The 15,492-nt window shown below is 46.8% G+C and overlaps 1 protein-coding gene across 1 annotated transcript in view; it reads right to left on the bottom strand.

Moving 5' to 3' along the window:
* LOC135396086 (protein eyes shut-like) overlaps positions 1-13,831 on the bottom strand; it is a 62,576-nt gene extending 48,745 nt beyond the window's left edge. The window contains exon 1 of the mRNA XM_064627126.1: positions 13,759-13,831. The gene's annotated coding sequence lies outside the window, so the exon portion shown is untranslated. The remainder of the gene's footprint in view (positions 1-13,758) is intronic.
* Between the last annotated feature and the right edge of the window lie 1,661 nt (positions 13,832-15,492).

The following is a 15,492-nucleotide window of genomic DNA, read 5'->3' on the forward strand; positions in this document are numbered from 1 at the left end:
AGTAAAAATAAACTGAAGAAATGACATTAAACGGAATATATGTTAGAGGTTCAACGATAACACCCAGTGAGCTTGAACTAGCGGTGCAAGAAGGAGGATTGACGCTGCACAGCGTCGCAGTCAGGCACTGGCGTCATCGAATGGTTCTGTAGCATTCGCTACAGTTCCACAGTATAAAGTCTGCGTCGTGAAGCGTACACTTGGCATGTGCTACAACGTGTCTGTTTTTGCATGTTCTTGCCTGTTTAGGTATTTTTTTTTGTCTAAATATCTGTCTATTTTCATGGTTTTGGCACGTAAATTTCCGAGTTCTACTTATAAGAGGAAGTAATGTTGAGTGCCTAAAACGGTGGACAAACAGAAATGAGTTGAAAACCAATCATCCAAAGAACCAAGCCAGTCATCTTCCAGACCGAAGGTAGAATAACTATAGGAGCGAGAATGTGTAGAGCATGTTGGATGGAGTTTCGGAAAAAAATAGTCCCGGAAAAGTTGGTCCCTGGTTGCGTGGCGGAAGAAATGGTCCCGCGCGGTTCTGTGCGCCCAAAAATACAGGAGCGTCGTTGTGGACATCTGATAAACCGAATCATACCCAATCAAGTGCTATCATTAGCACTCCTCATTTGTTCGAATTTGGAAGACATGCTTTTTAAAATTAACATTAATCTTAATGAACAATAAATGCTGCACGCCATTTAATGAGGAACATAAAAGCGGTTCCATTTGCTGCACCGCTTGTATTGTACAAATTGCGCGCGTCTGTTCTTTCTGTTCCTCTCTTTATTTTGCGGAGTACAGACAACGCGACAAGATCATGAAGCAGTTCTGCAATGTCTGCTACCTTCTCCTAAAAGTAAAAAAATAAAAAGGAAGAGTCGTCTTTCTGCAGAACGAAAATTCAAATCTCAGTTCTTTCTTATTCCCACTGATCAGGACATATCTTCTGTTTTGTCGACCAACTCGTGGAGTGGTAAAAGTTGTTTGGATTTCTGTAAAACGCTAACACACCTGGCAGCGTAAATGGGAACTTGAACTGGAGAATCGCAGCAAAAATTTTGAAGTAAAAATGGTAGACCCAGCCAGGTTTCGATGCCAGCGTACTTATAATGGAATATCCTTTTGTGTCATTGAGAAAAAGCGAGGACGCCAAACAAAGAGACGCCAAACAATTTTTAACGTACACATACAAGAAAGCCTCCAGGAGATATATCTGAATCCTTGCATTTGCGTCAGCATTCTATTTTCTGACCACACCAGCTACTGTCGCTGATGCTGAAAGAAGTCTCAGCACAATGAAACTAACCGATCAAGAATATCCTGCGCTCAATTAACCATAAGAGATGTCAGGCTTTCTGAGTTCGTAGTCAACCGAAAACATGATTATCATATCTCTGGACTATGACGCATTGATTAACCAACTTGCGAAGAACAAGGCTCGAAAGAAGGGTTTTGCGCAAATGTTCACTGCAGGCCTATGTATACATAATATAAACTCTATATAAATATCGTATTCCAGCTTCTGCACTGTAAGTGTACCCGGACCGGTTCGGAGGGGATCACGCTCTTTGTTGCTACAGCCCTGGGAGCCGAGTGCCTTTCGAGCTAGAATCAAGTCTTTTGTCCTAGCACGGTCCTTTGATATCAATGAGAGAGTATCAATGGACCGTGGTCCTAGGCTGCCTCCATGTCTATGAAAATAAAGCTCAAATTGAAATCCATAAACGAGAAGGCGCTATTCGTTCTGGCTACAGCAGGACCAAGCTGTTACATAAACTTCAAACTGACACATTAAGCGGCCTTGGTAATCGCCATTCATTCCACCTTTCTCACCCTATGAACCTTGTTCCAAATGCGGGAGAGGAAGACCCGGCCTTTGTGGTCGCCCGCCTTTCGGTGCATATGAGCATTCGGATGTTCTGGACGTTTGGTGCTTATGAGCAGGTTCTCCCCTCCTGCTCATTTCCACCAAACGCTCAAAACCACCAACTTTTTTTCGGTGCATATGAGCGTTTGGAGGTTTTGAGCGTTTGGAGGTTTTGAGCGTTTGGAGGTTATGAGCAGTTGGAGGTTATGAGCAGTTGGAGGTTATGAGCAGTTGGAGGTTATGAGCAGTTGGAGGTTATGAGCAGTTGGAGGTTATGAGCAGTTGGTGCATATGAGGCACAACCGCACCGAACTCGTTGATAAAAAGAAAAAAAGAAAAAGAAATACGACCACGGTGGATCCGTTGGTAGCATGTAAACCTACTGAAGATTGTGGGTTCGAACCCGGCCGAGGACGCCAGCAACTTGGTGGCAGCATGCATGTTTGCTTCTGGAAGGCACGCTTCTGTTACTTGCAACAAAATAACAATCCCTGTAGTGCGGGTGCACCCGCACCAGACGCCGCGGCTGCGGGTGGCGCATCTGCGTGTGCTGCACGGGTACGAATTTACTTACCCGCGCTCTCGACTATTTACGATCAACTTCGTATGCATGCACGTTGAAGTTCACAAAACAGGTTGTTACAGAATGTTGTTGTATTTTACTGAACATAAACAAAAATAAACATAAAATGAAAAAAATAAACATAAAATGCACAACTTCCGCTCCTACCTGCGCTGTATAGCGAGAGGAATCTGAAAAATGCGCAGCGAGACTGTATGACAATGCATCAGCCTTGCCCACTCGTAAATTTTTCTTACTACGTAGTTTCGAGGAGCGCCTGAATTGGAAATTAGAAAAATATCAGAAGAAAAAAGTAGAGAAAGTGTGTGACTGGGTCAATGAATTTTTTTTTTTTTCAAGGTAAAATAAACCTTCGACAGCGCAACCTTTAAGGCGATCTTTTCACATTAAGGATATTGGAGGGTAAAAGGATTGAAAAGTTACAGAAGTACTAATCGAACCCTTTCTCAGATAAAATTAAGTTATCTATTAGGTGAAACGCTCCCTGTGTATGTGCTTCTGTCCTGTGAGTGGTTATAAAACTTTACGCTCACTCACTGCTGACGTTGACACGTTCTACGGGACTTTTTGAAGCCACTCACTGAAACGTTGCCTGTACCTGAGTACTGCGGACGGTGGCCCAATAAGGCCGGAAAAGCTGTCCAGTGTTGGAATGGCACGTGTCAGTTATAAACCAATGCACTACGTGCAGCCAAGGAGATTCGGCTTCTTTTCTATACCCTCCATTTATCACCGTCCGTATCTCTCTTTAGGGTTCACAGACGTGCCTAATTCCATTATGCTAAAGCCCTCAACACAAAACTGGACGAGAACGTGGTGGAAGGATAGCATAACGGGATAAGCCGAATGGATAAACGCCGCCATAAATTTGCCAGAGCTGCTCCAGGGGGACCTGCGCTTCACTAGAGGCGCCACTAGCTCTAGACATAGGGGAAAAGAAAAAAGAAAAAACACTGCAGCACGGGAACGGCGACTGAAGTTAGAAAGAAACGACACGAAGACCTGGAGACTTTCAAAGGGGGTTTGCTTTTACTACACAAAAGAGAGTAAAAGTACAAAAGGTACAAGTAAACAGGTAAACACAAGAAGAAAAGAAGAAAAACGTGGCTAGATAAAAGGCATTTTGGGAGGGGGGGGGGGGGAGGCACGGCACGCGCGAATCCAGTCAGTCAGGCGATGACTACGCAGTACGTACACAATGAAAAGGAGCCGGTTATAAGGGCTCAGCCAAATATTCCTTTTCCGAATCAGTCAAGGAAACGAACAGAGAGCTGACACACGATGCACCTCGCGTTATATTATAAGCTTCAATGATTCAGCTCTCCGTTCGTTTCCTTGACTGATTCCGAAAATGAATATTTGGCTGAACCCATATAACCGGCTTCTTTTCATTGTGCACGTAGTTATCGCCTGACTGAACCTCTTCCGCCAAGAACATTTCCACTCGCGTCTCGTCATCCCACATTCCGGGGTGGTGGTTGGGCTAATGAAACATCTCGCCGTTGTCGGCATCACAGAGGTGGGCAACGTCACGATTAACGCTCTGGGGGTATGTGCATCCCGAGCCGACATCTAAGGACCGACATGTGGTCTGACAGCGTCTGAGGAAAACCCAGGAAATGTCCCAGACAGCACAGCCGGCACCGGGATTCGAACCCGGGTACCTCCCACTCTCAACGTGACATATGGCCAGCACCCTAACCACTCGGCCGCACGAGCTGGTGAACTGGTCACATTCCGGGAGGAAACCGATTGCACAGGGATGCATGCACTGTGTCGATAACCATGTAGCATCGCTGCCGATAGAAATCTTTCAAGGCTCGTGTGCATGGAGGAAGGAAAATAAGGAGGGAGTGTGACGTCATTTTGCACGATTCCGGAAGTTTGGGTGAGGAGAAGCAACTGGGACAAACAATTCTCCTCTCCCAGCTCTCTAGCATCTCGCCGGGCGCCACAAAACGCCATCTACGCCGGCAGCTGCCCCAGTTTGTTTGTCCCAGTTGTGGCGAAGTCTCACCGCAGATTGGCTGCCTCCAGTCACCTGATCGATATGACGCCCTCATGATGCGTCACTTCCACTACACTTTTGTGATTCGGAAAGAAACGGTCGTGCTCCCTCCTTAGTTTTCCTTCCTCCAAGCTCGTGTGCTTGCGATCCTCCGTCATAACGACGTGGTGCTTGCTGCTGCCTTTTCGGAACGCTTGGACTCCCAGCATTGGCCTCCCAGCCTTAGCTAACACATCGCTCCAAAAGCAAGATAATTCTTTGCGGAGTTCAGCAACGCACTCTTTAAAGGTGGTAAGAACTCAGCTGTTGAGTTACGGGTGTAATAGGTGCAGCATTGTTCATCTACGCTTCGTAATTCTATTTACAAGTTCGTGCTCAATACTTCTCCTTCATAACGGGTGCAGCCGTTAATACAAAAACGCACTTTTTCGGATACGGGCGACTAGACGTATACAGCAATGCAGATACCTCTATCCATTGTTACGTCATTTGAAGAACTGTAGCACCCAATCAGACGCCAACGCTGAGTTACACATAACGTCGTCTGCTCTAGATAGGAGTAGGTCGGAGAGCAGACTAGAAGCAGCGAGAAAAGTGACGAACTTACGCGAGTTGGTAGGATATGAACTAAAATATGCTGGACAGAAAATGTGGGACCGTGCAATGTACTTCTGCGCGTCACTAGTTTGACGCTCCTTGTTTTCTACGATGCGGTGCAATTCAATTTCTTTCAGCCTCTGACGACGACGATGACGACGACAGCAGACAGCGTAAAATCATGCAGGCACCTTTCTTTCTTTCTGCACATGCTTTCCGTGATAAAACCTAAAATATGAAGGCAAGAAGAAATGCGTGCTCACGTTGAAGAACAGTGGCGGACCGAGCGGCCGACCCACCGCGGAACCGAGCCGAGGTAACCGTGATCGCATTTGTTGGATACGGACCTATCGGATTCATCTATACAAAAGGTGTCACAGAGAACAAGTTAGAATCGCCGTTTGGTGCCGACACAGTCGGCGGGCTAGTTTGGTAGAGTGGTTTGGGCCTTCACTATCAGCTCTGCATGGCTACAGTGTATATAGTCTCTTCTTCTGAAGAGCGCAATTTGCCGTTAATACAAATCTTTCAAAACACAATCTTTCAAAAACAAGGATCTTGAGCCTAAGCATGAAACTGGCATCGAATTTCTTGAGCGCCTTTGCGTGCCTACGAGCTTTTGCCCCTCCCAGTAAACCATTAATCTCCCAAGGATATCCAGAATAAGTTGGGAATATCTTGGACATCACATACATCGCATGTGCAGGGCGATATCCACAAAGTAAATTTACGCTTTATCCGGGCAGATATGTCCGCAAGATATTCGATGGAGATTTCCAGAGGACATCCGATAGGTCATCATGAACTACTGCCCCGTTCCTTTTTCTTCTTTTTACACATGTGACACTGGAAATTTTGAAGCGTTTCAGTGTTGTTTGGGGGGCAACACACAGTGTGCGTCCTCCCACATAAACATGTTTTTCTTCTGTTTTGTGTGTGTGTGAGGAAACGTGGTTCAGGACACGTATGTTGTGCACGTAATGCTAGCTGAGTTCTAGACAACAGCTTTTTTGGGGTTTGCTAAGTAGGTGTCAAATAATAGCAAGCGAAAATAGAGCGTGCCTTTTTTTATCATATTTGAGGTATTTTCATCGTTTCGTGGTGCATTCTGGCAAAATATTGCTGGGGAAACCTATCGGCTTTACGGCTCCACTCACGATATACCCATGCTATAGACGACAGCCTGAATTAGAAACACGGTACCCGAGAGGAAGGGATGTCGATAACATCAGCTCGTAGACTTTGACTTTGCCGATGTATAGGGTAACTGCGAGTATGTATTCTCGTCACCGTTGCAAGTGTGTAACAAACGCGCCCCAACAATTTGTATTTCAGTATATGTTCCATCGAGTAGGCCAAGAAAGGCTGCTGAGGGATACCCAAGTGGCCTCCCACCCGGAACGCCCTACAGTTGGCAATACAAGGCTGACGGGGCACAGCGTTGTATACTTGTGGGCAGTATTTTTAACACTTCATATATGTCTAATATTTTTCTGGCCCTAGATTTAAAGTAAAATGTACATAGCATGAGAACAGTGTACAGACTCATAGTAGAGCCCAGAAATGTATAGCATGGTGTTTCGGAGGAGCAACCAGGCTCGCAGTTTTTTTTACTTTCAGTGTACATCCACATATCCATGAAATAAATCGTATGGACATTTCTTGGATACCAAAACAGGGTTAAAGTTAATCTCCTATGGATATTCATTAGATGTCGGATGGATGCTCACGAAACTCCAGTGGATATCCAGAATCTAATATCAACTGGCAATTCCTTGGACGTAGATGGTTTACTGGGCTGTGTCATTATTTTCATCCGATGACAGCGTGAAAAAAAATTGGACTAGCTTGGAATAGTTACTTGACACCTGAAGTGAGGGTGCCTCTAGCGTCCATCTGGTTTTGCAGAATTGCCTGTGGGCAGGTGTTCCTTCCACCCTTTCGAAACTGCTCGAACCAGGTAAGGCGCTTTGGAGAAGTTTTAACCAAATTCACAAGTCTCCGAACAAGCTTACAAACCCCGCCCGTATCCAGACACACACCAATTTTCATGCACAAATCTTGCATCACCAGGTTCAGTGTGTGTGCAAGGCAGTGGACGTACATGTTTAATAGAAAGAAAAGAGGAAATGTCAGCCAGGCCGATGCCGGCTTCTTATTCCACACACAACACACACACACACAAAAACTCAAAATAAACAGAAAAAGAAACTCAAAAATTAAAAAACAAGGAAGAAAAACAGCCAGTGCAACACAGGCACGACATGGCGCGAAAAAGCCCGGTCAGAGGGCAGACGCAAGGCCCGAATCTTGCAGGAAGCGGAGCAAGGCTGTGGTGATGGCCCACTGGGTAGGTCGAAGGACGGGACCAAGGAGGGTGGCCATGGACGTCGTGCTGCACCTAAGCTGCATTAGACGACGACGGAGGGCTTGCGTACATGGCTCTTGGTTCAATGTCTTCAAGCCCTCCGCTTTTGCCGGATTCATTGCCCACGGCAGCTTCCGATTCGAAGATTGAATCGTCAAAACACATCTTTCAGAATCGAGAAGAGGGTATTTGCTCTGTGTCCGCGATCACATAAAATCCAACAAGTATACCTCCTCCACTTCCAGACCTTGTTTAACGTACGTAACGTTCCTGCATGCGAGCTTATGTCGGAAGTCTCGTCACCAGTCACCGCATAAAACAAGGCATCCTGCACATCTCTCATTGGGAAGTGGAGCAATGTGGGTAATTAGCTCTATAGCATTTGGTCCTGCACTTCCGGGGAAATCCACTTACACCCTGTTTTGTTGAGCCATGCCCCTAAACCTGGCACATCGTCTCCTCGTAACATTAAAAGTTGCCTCAAGTTACCCTCGTCCTCATTGTGACCGCGCAATGCAACACATTGGAAGCGAACAGACGACAATACAGCCAACTAAGCTCGGCCACTTGGTTAGGCTTTGACTGTGAGAGAGCCTCTGCTTGTAGCTCTCAACGCCGTGGAAGGTGTGCGATGAAGCGTTGAATTTCCATGTCTTCCGAAACGTTGCAGTGCTCTTTTTTTTTTTTTCAGTTCTGGAAGACACTTTCAACAAATGCAATGTATGAATCCTTGTCTCGCGGTGTGCATGCTAGCGGAAATTGTTTGTCCCTGGCAGTGACGCAGATGGCACAATGCACTTTACCGATTTTTGCATTGTACGAAAGCCACTCGTGCGTGGATTCCCAACTCTTCAGGTATATTAGCCCCGCCCGCTGATGCTTTCAGTGGATGACGGCTCGGTCTTTTCATGATGGCCAGAAGTGCTTATTGGTTTGCCAGTTGGAGTCACATCCACGGTAGCTGAAGACGGTCCCAGAATGTGTCCCTCAATAGCTGCAGACGCGCCCGCACCAATGGACTTGCCAGTCACAAACGGAGTGTAGGCTTTGCCATTGTCAGGTGAAACACCGGTAGGTGGACGTGGCGAGCTGGGAGTTTCAGATGCGCTTTAGCAGACAACCGACAACAGACAGCCGTCTCTTCATGCGATATGTGTTCACTTTTGCATGTCAGGCTTACAGTCCCTTCTCGTGGGCTGACGTGTCAAGCACGGGGAGTCTTCAACAGACCAGACGAGCGGTACAAACTTGCAGCCTTGTTATGCCGCGAGACACAGAAGCAAGAGCGTCTCCTCCAGTTGGGGTCTGGCTTTACAAATGTTCTTTACTTTCAAAGAGAAAAGACCGTACATGGGGAAAGAACTGTAACTTGATACATATATGTGCACAATACGTGGAAGAATCACAATACGGAGGGGACGCGAGGAGTTGTCAACCAAACGTTCAGCCATAAATTTGTCTGTTCACGCAGCCCCATCGGCGTTCTTCGGTGTTCTGTTACAAAAGGCACGCCGTGCTCGTGACGGAAGATGCTTCTCGCCCACGACGACGGTCGTGAGACGCGAAACAACGCGGGCGCCGAAACGAAAAGCGCGACAACGCGCGTTTTTCGTTTCGCCATGTGGGATTTATGTAAACGCTGCGAGGAGAAAGGAGGGTGCCGAAATGGCGGGCCGGGCGGGGGGGGGGGGGGGGGGGGGAGCCCCGCATCTCCCACCCTCGTAGTCTACGCTTATGCGCGCGCATTCGGTGCGCGTTGAGAACATGACCTTCACCGTCGGCGGCGGATCTGGCCCGCAAAGCGATTGATCTGCCCAGCAGGTCAGCCTACTCCATAATCTCCATCGCTCCAAAGCACGTGGCCCTCCGACGTCAATGAACTTCGTCTTCCCTACGCACTCCGGATGCGCGCGGTTCCGGCTCATTTCCATAGCGCAGTTCGGCGATGGATATTTCAACGTATTTGCTACTCGCAGGTTCTTTAAAGGGCAACGGAAGCGAAATTTGTCAATTGCAAGAACGGGTCCGAACAAGAGTAAATCTTACGTAGAATTATAGTGCCACCAGTATTTTGTGAGTACGGTGCATGGATGGGAATATTTTAGATGATTACGGGCCCGCTGGGCCGCCCGCCCGACACGATCGCCTATGGAGTGCGCCTGCAGTCGCAAAGCATTGCGGGAGAATCTGAGGAGCGCGTGACGTCAGATGTTCCTCGAGCTCCATGGGCGGCTGCCAGGTGAATGGGATAAACACGGCGAATTTCGAACAACGCCTCAAAATGTTCGATTCGGAGATCTCGTGGAAGCTTAAGGGGGACATCTCCGACGAGAGATGGGATCGTACCTATGTTTCTTCTTCATTTTTTCCCCCGCAGCAGGAATCAGACGTACGCCGAAACGCCAAGTGGAGGTGAAGATTTCGGCCTTCCGTTTCCGTGAAAACACAGAAGGGACCGCTCCTGCTTTCAGCCTGATGTACTCCGTTGACAAGCCAATGCTAATGAGCACATCCGGATTTGTTTTGAGACATTCGTCAACAAAGAGTGCCACACACTACTTGTCCTGTTTCACCTGTCTCCAAGTAGGCATAGACGGAATCGCTGCGAGAATAAGTTTCCCGTCTTTCGGAAACAATTGAACATGGCAGTCATCGAAAAAGTCAGGCATCGGCGGAATTTGAACTACGCATGTCTCGATTACCAGTCAAGCGCCAATGACCAATTCGACCACGGAAACAACGACAGACTAGTAGGGCGTGTTGGTTCTGAAACATATTCTTGCCGAACGCAAGGTGAGACAGCCAACAATCTGCGCAGCAAGACTCTCACCCTTAGAGAGAATGAGGTCAACTTCCTTCACAAGGATTTGAGGGTTAGTCTCGGTAGGGTTGTCTTTGTAATAAACGTCACTTGATGTTCGACGCTGTGTTTGTGCTGTCTGTGCATGTGTCGTTCGTCCAAGAAACACTCTGTCCTCGCGTTGCCGAAGGGAAAGTGGCAACACGCTGTTTCGCGGCCAGGAAACACTTCACCAGCATGTACAATTTTTCTTGTCACGGAAATCAACCTCCGATCGCAAAACAACCGCGAAATGAACGTCAGGAAGTTGTCAGGAACGACAGGAAGGAACGTGGAGTTCCTGATAGGAACTCCAACAGGAGGAACAATATGCGTCACTTCCGTGGTCTGCTACGGCGGCGCGGCGACACTCACCAGGGGCTCAGAGCGCTCCGCGGCAGAATTTTATGTCGCGATTATGGCGGCATTTCAACGAATATACGTAAACTCAGTCGAATTCTGCATGGTTTTGGTGCACACCGCAATATGAGGTAAACAGCTCTGCAGCTTATTTTCGCTTCCGTCGTCCTTTAAATGCGACGGCATTTCTTTAACGCACTTTTGGGGCCCGGTGTCCACGTCGCGTCACACTGCTCCCCTTCGTTTGCTTCTTTATCGCAGCGCCGGTCCAGTAGGGTGAAGAAGGCTTGAAAGGATTAGAAGAGATAATAATCTAATCCAATCTCTTCTAATCCAACCTTCCCATCTGCTGAAGGTCTTTACAATCATGGATTTTCCCAGCACCCTCTCCCCACACACCCCTAATGCTCCCCCCGAAACCTTGCAACATCCCCCGAAATGCTTGCCAGAAAAGCTACAAATATGGGTGTCTACCCCCCCCCCCCCCCCTTTAGCGACACCAATACCCTCCCAGACGAAAATCCTGGGAATGTCGCTGTTTACGGTAATGGTTCCGAAAATATGATACGCCGAGCACCTGATTCATATGAAGTGGCTGACATCACGTTGCTGATCTTGGATTTGACAGCTGCTGCATTCCACGACAACTGATGACGCTGTTCGATAATCGCGGAGTTTTAAGAAAAAAATCAGGGTGTTTCGCGGTGGCAGGGTGATATGGAATACGAAATTTTAGTCCCAAATTTTGAAGGGTTCTAGAGAACCGCTAGAGGGCTCCAAAGTTAGCGCCCGCGGAGGAAAAACCATGTTCACTTTGGTAGCGTTTGGTGACCGTCATGGTACACCGAAATAGTTCAAAATTGGCAGGCACGTCATAAAAGATCTTTACATACGTACGATTGAGTGTCATTGATCTGTCGTCAAAGGGAGCGGCTTGTCTGTCATGTCGGAAAACAGCGCTAAAAGTACCAAAATTTGACATTTTCTTAAGAAAAATAACTAGGCTCTCTAAACAAACTAAATCCTGCAGGTGAAGAGCTGACCAGACGTACATTCCAACAAAAAATATCGTTGCTCTCACTAAAAAGTTAGTTGCCGGAAAAACTCGGTAAAGACGAGAAAATCGCTTAAAGTAGCAGAGAAGTCATTTTTAACACAGTTTTCTTTCTATAAAACTGTCAAGTAGGCCAGTAAAATGCACCATGAGAAGTAATTCACCCCACAGTCATAATTATCGCAGAAAGTGAATTTAAAGTACGCCGCAAAAAAGAGAGCGTGCGCAACGGTGGTGGAGAGCAGTACATACCAGCCTGTAACCTTGCGCTGACGCTACTCCGTCCGCGCTCGCTGATTGGTTCAGAGTATCGTCAACTAGTCAGCTGTTCAGGGCTCTGAAGAAGCATTGCACACAGGGAAACTCCCGCGGGACAATCAAATCCTCCATGCCCACAGTCACCCATACAAATCCTTATCTCCCCCCCCCCCCCCCTGGGGGACACGTTTACCGGCTACAAGAAAAAAAAAAACAAAGAAAGAAAAAGAAAAAAGAAGACCCTCACGCACAAAAAGAAAAAGAGGCGCTGACATCGACTGACCGCGCAGACGTGATAACAACATAGGTCGTTCCTCTCCTCCTTGTTACACCCCGGGGGGCGAGACCAGAGTGATCGAGCGCGGCTGTGTTTGTGTACGTTTTTTTCTCTGAAAAAAACTGCATGCATCAAAACCTTTTGTGTGGTTCGGCAAATTGACGCATTACTTTAATCAGATGTCGTACTCGCTGAAGGTGACCCTCTGTATTCCTTTAAAAGCGCATATTTCGGTGGATAAATTTTTTGTCGCGATATCAAGCTAGAAAGGTGTGCTTTTCTCAGAATTCTAGAGGCATACCTTGAGAATACCTACACAAAACATCAGAAAAGTATTCTTTATTGTTACTCTTTTTTTTTTTTCTGCGGAACACCAGGCGCCACGCGCTCGTCGCCGGAGCCCGCGTGCTATCACCGTTCTCCCTTGAAAGGACAATGAAAAAATAGAAACTATGACAGGAAACGCTTTTATATAAGTCCATTAGATGGAAAATAAACAACACAACTCCGCCACACCCGAAACAAGATCCTCTCCGTGTCGTAATGGTTCTGCTAGAAAGGAATGCGCTATTTTATGCATCTGGCTGTGCAACTATATCTATAGATTATGGAACAGGATTATTTGTTACTATGGGGCGTTCGAATATTTGTGTTTTCCTCGTGAATGTAGTAGATTTGCTTTGAAAGAAAAAGAAAAAATTGGGACGGGCTCAGTGATGTCCGAGCCGTGTTTTACATGAAAACGTCACTATCTCAGATTTCTTTGCAGGATTTTAGTGAAAGAAATACAAGTGTTTGGTTTATTCATTTATTCAAGAGGGTGAGGGTTCGCTGTGCGCGCCGGCAGTCGAATTTGCCTCCGCCGCGAATCTTCTTCGGCGTTCCTGTAGCTACCTCGATCACTCGGTGCTGGACTTTGGGGGATTTTTGGGTTTTTCTCGAGCCGAACTTTCTTTTGATTGACGTTTCCTTCGATTCTGATCATATTTTAGTTTCATATATGCAGACATTCTGGCAAAATTATGATATTTCAACTTTGAAAATTGATAAAATTTTGGTTATTGTCGTTAAGTCGATATCGGTTAAGGTCCAGGTACAACCTCTCAAGCGCTCCCCAACGACATCTCGATCGGCGTCCTAACTTCACGCGTTTGCGGGACAGACTGCCCGCAAGGTACGCGTACCCCTATATTCCCGTCTCTCTCGCACGCGCCCGCCACACCCAGAGGTTGCGTCAGCCGTCGCAATGACCTTGTCAGCAAGAATCACATGTGTAAGCTATCCGGATTTAGCCGGTTGGTTGCTACCGGTTTATTACTCACAGAGTTATCGAGTTATGAAATCCGGCAAAATTACGTTGCATGGTAAATTTTGACCTGGCTACCAAACCGAATTTAGACGTTTTCACGTCAATAAAAGTGAACAGGACGATGACAAATATGCCAGCCTTGCTTCGCTCTCGCCTGTAACACTTCACTGACAGCGCATTGCAGTTGTTTATGAAACGATGGGGACAATTTGGTAGAAAGGACGAATATGTACTGACTTACATGTGGCAAAATATGTGTGCGACTTGATGGCACAGTACCCGACACAAGGCAAATAGATAAAGAGAGAGAGTAATTCAACACTCAGGCACTGTCAACACTTGCATTAGCACGCCCTCTGTGCTTGTGATAGCCGTCGCCAGCACTTCGGCTTCCTCGATATTTCAGTACGGCCAACAGATACGGCACACTAGAGTAACACGCGCATTCGCAAGTGGTTCAACAATTGATTGACTATCACGATGTAAGGAAAACACACTAGATAAATACATGACAGGCACTGTTTTGCTTAGCAAGAGACGAAAAAGTGAAACCCCATCGGCCCACGGATTTTGCTTGCATACATCCAATGACTCACACATACACACAGAAAACCACACAAGTAGCTTTATTTCCATCTCATTGACTCACAACTAGCTGCAGCACCATAAACATGGTAAGGTCGGGAGTCATAAAACTATACTTTGGGCACCCCCTCCATGCATCCGCTCGAAAAATGCGAGCCCCGTTGTGAACTTTCAAGTTGGCACGTCTAATCGCACGCTTGGATGGAATGCCCTGCCCTTTTAGTGTTCATTCTGTGATAGTGTCCATAACCGCACTCTCTGGGTCTCCTAATCAGCTCGGCTCTCGCCCCCTCTCTCTCTATCAAACTTACTTGGTCACTTGGTTACTTTTTGGACACCGTAGCATTTCGATCTTTATTGTGAACCCCTCTCCTCTCGATGCGGATCGCTGGAGTCAACGACGTACCATGACTCTCATACGTCACATCTCCGAGGACAGCCAAAGGAACGGAGATTCGTGCGCCGAGGAATCACGATCGCCTCTTCTCTGGGCGCGACAACCTCACCAGCGATTTTCCGGGTCCTGCTCAAGAGGACTCCCTTCCAGTCTTGCCCAATACGAATTCTGTCAAAAACCTCTTTTGCCTCCTTTGAACTCCACACTAATTTGGCTGTCGTTGTCTCTCGGAAATGCATTGACTTTAGAGGCGTACTGTGGAGTTTCATGTGAAATGATAATGCAGCAGACCGCCATGTTACGTATAAGTAACGACAGGCTCCAATTCCACTATCTCCTATCCCCCCCAAAACATGTAATTAATAAGTTAATTAACGAATTTTAGGTAATTAGTCATCCAGTAGTTACGTATGCTTTACGACAAGATGTCCGGTTGGCCACACAACCCATCCGTGAAAACCGCATCTAGGTAGCTCTCGTAGTTTTATTATAAAAATTCTGTAAAGTATAAAAATCGCCATGCATAATAACTGCATAGACATTTTTCATTCATTAACGGCGTTGAAGAATACTGCAACAACAACAACTTTATTTTCGACCTTGGAGAGTGGGGAGTTTCATCGCCACAGGCGATACTCTACCCCATTGCTGGTTGGGATGGGGGGAATAAAATAACGAGCCCCTTCACACAAGTGAGGTGCTTCACACAGGTGAGGTTGTTGTGTAGTGATTCTTCTTCATTGCCCTCACTACCAACCTTCCCGAACCACACTCTCCGAGTCTCTACGTCAGCTGGACTCTCGCCCTTGCTCCCCATCGAAATTGCTTGGTCCCTGGCCCAAGAATACTGCACTGATGCATTTACCTTATCTGTTTTTGTTTTTCTTTTTGTGTTCTTACTACTCACAGCATGAGCAATTGAGTGTGTGCAATAGTTTAGGTCGTGGCTGTTGGTGAGCACGGTTGAATAAATGAATAAAATTACGGTGCATT

The sequence above is a fragment of the Ornithodoros turicata genome, chromosome 5, assembly GCF_037126465.1.
Source record: "Ornithodoros turicata isolate Travis chromosome 5, ASM3712646v1, whole genome shotgun sequence".
NCBI lineage: Eukaryota > Metazoa > Arthropoda > Arachnida > Ixodida > Argasidae > Ornithodoros > Ornithodoros turicata.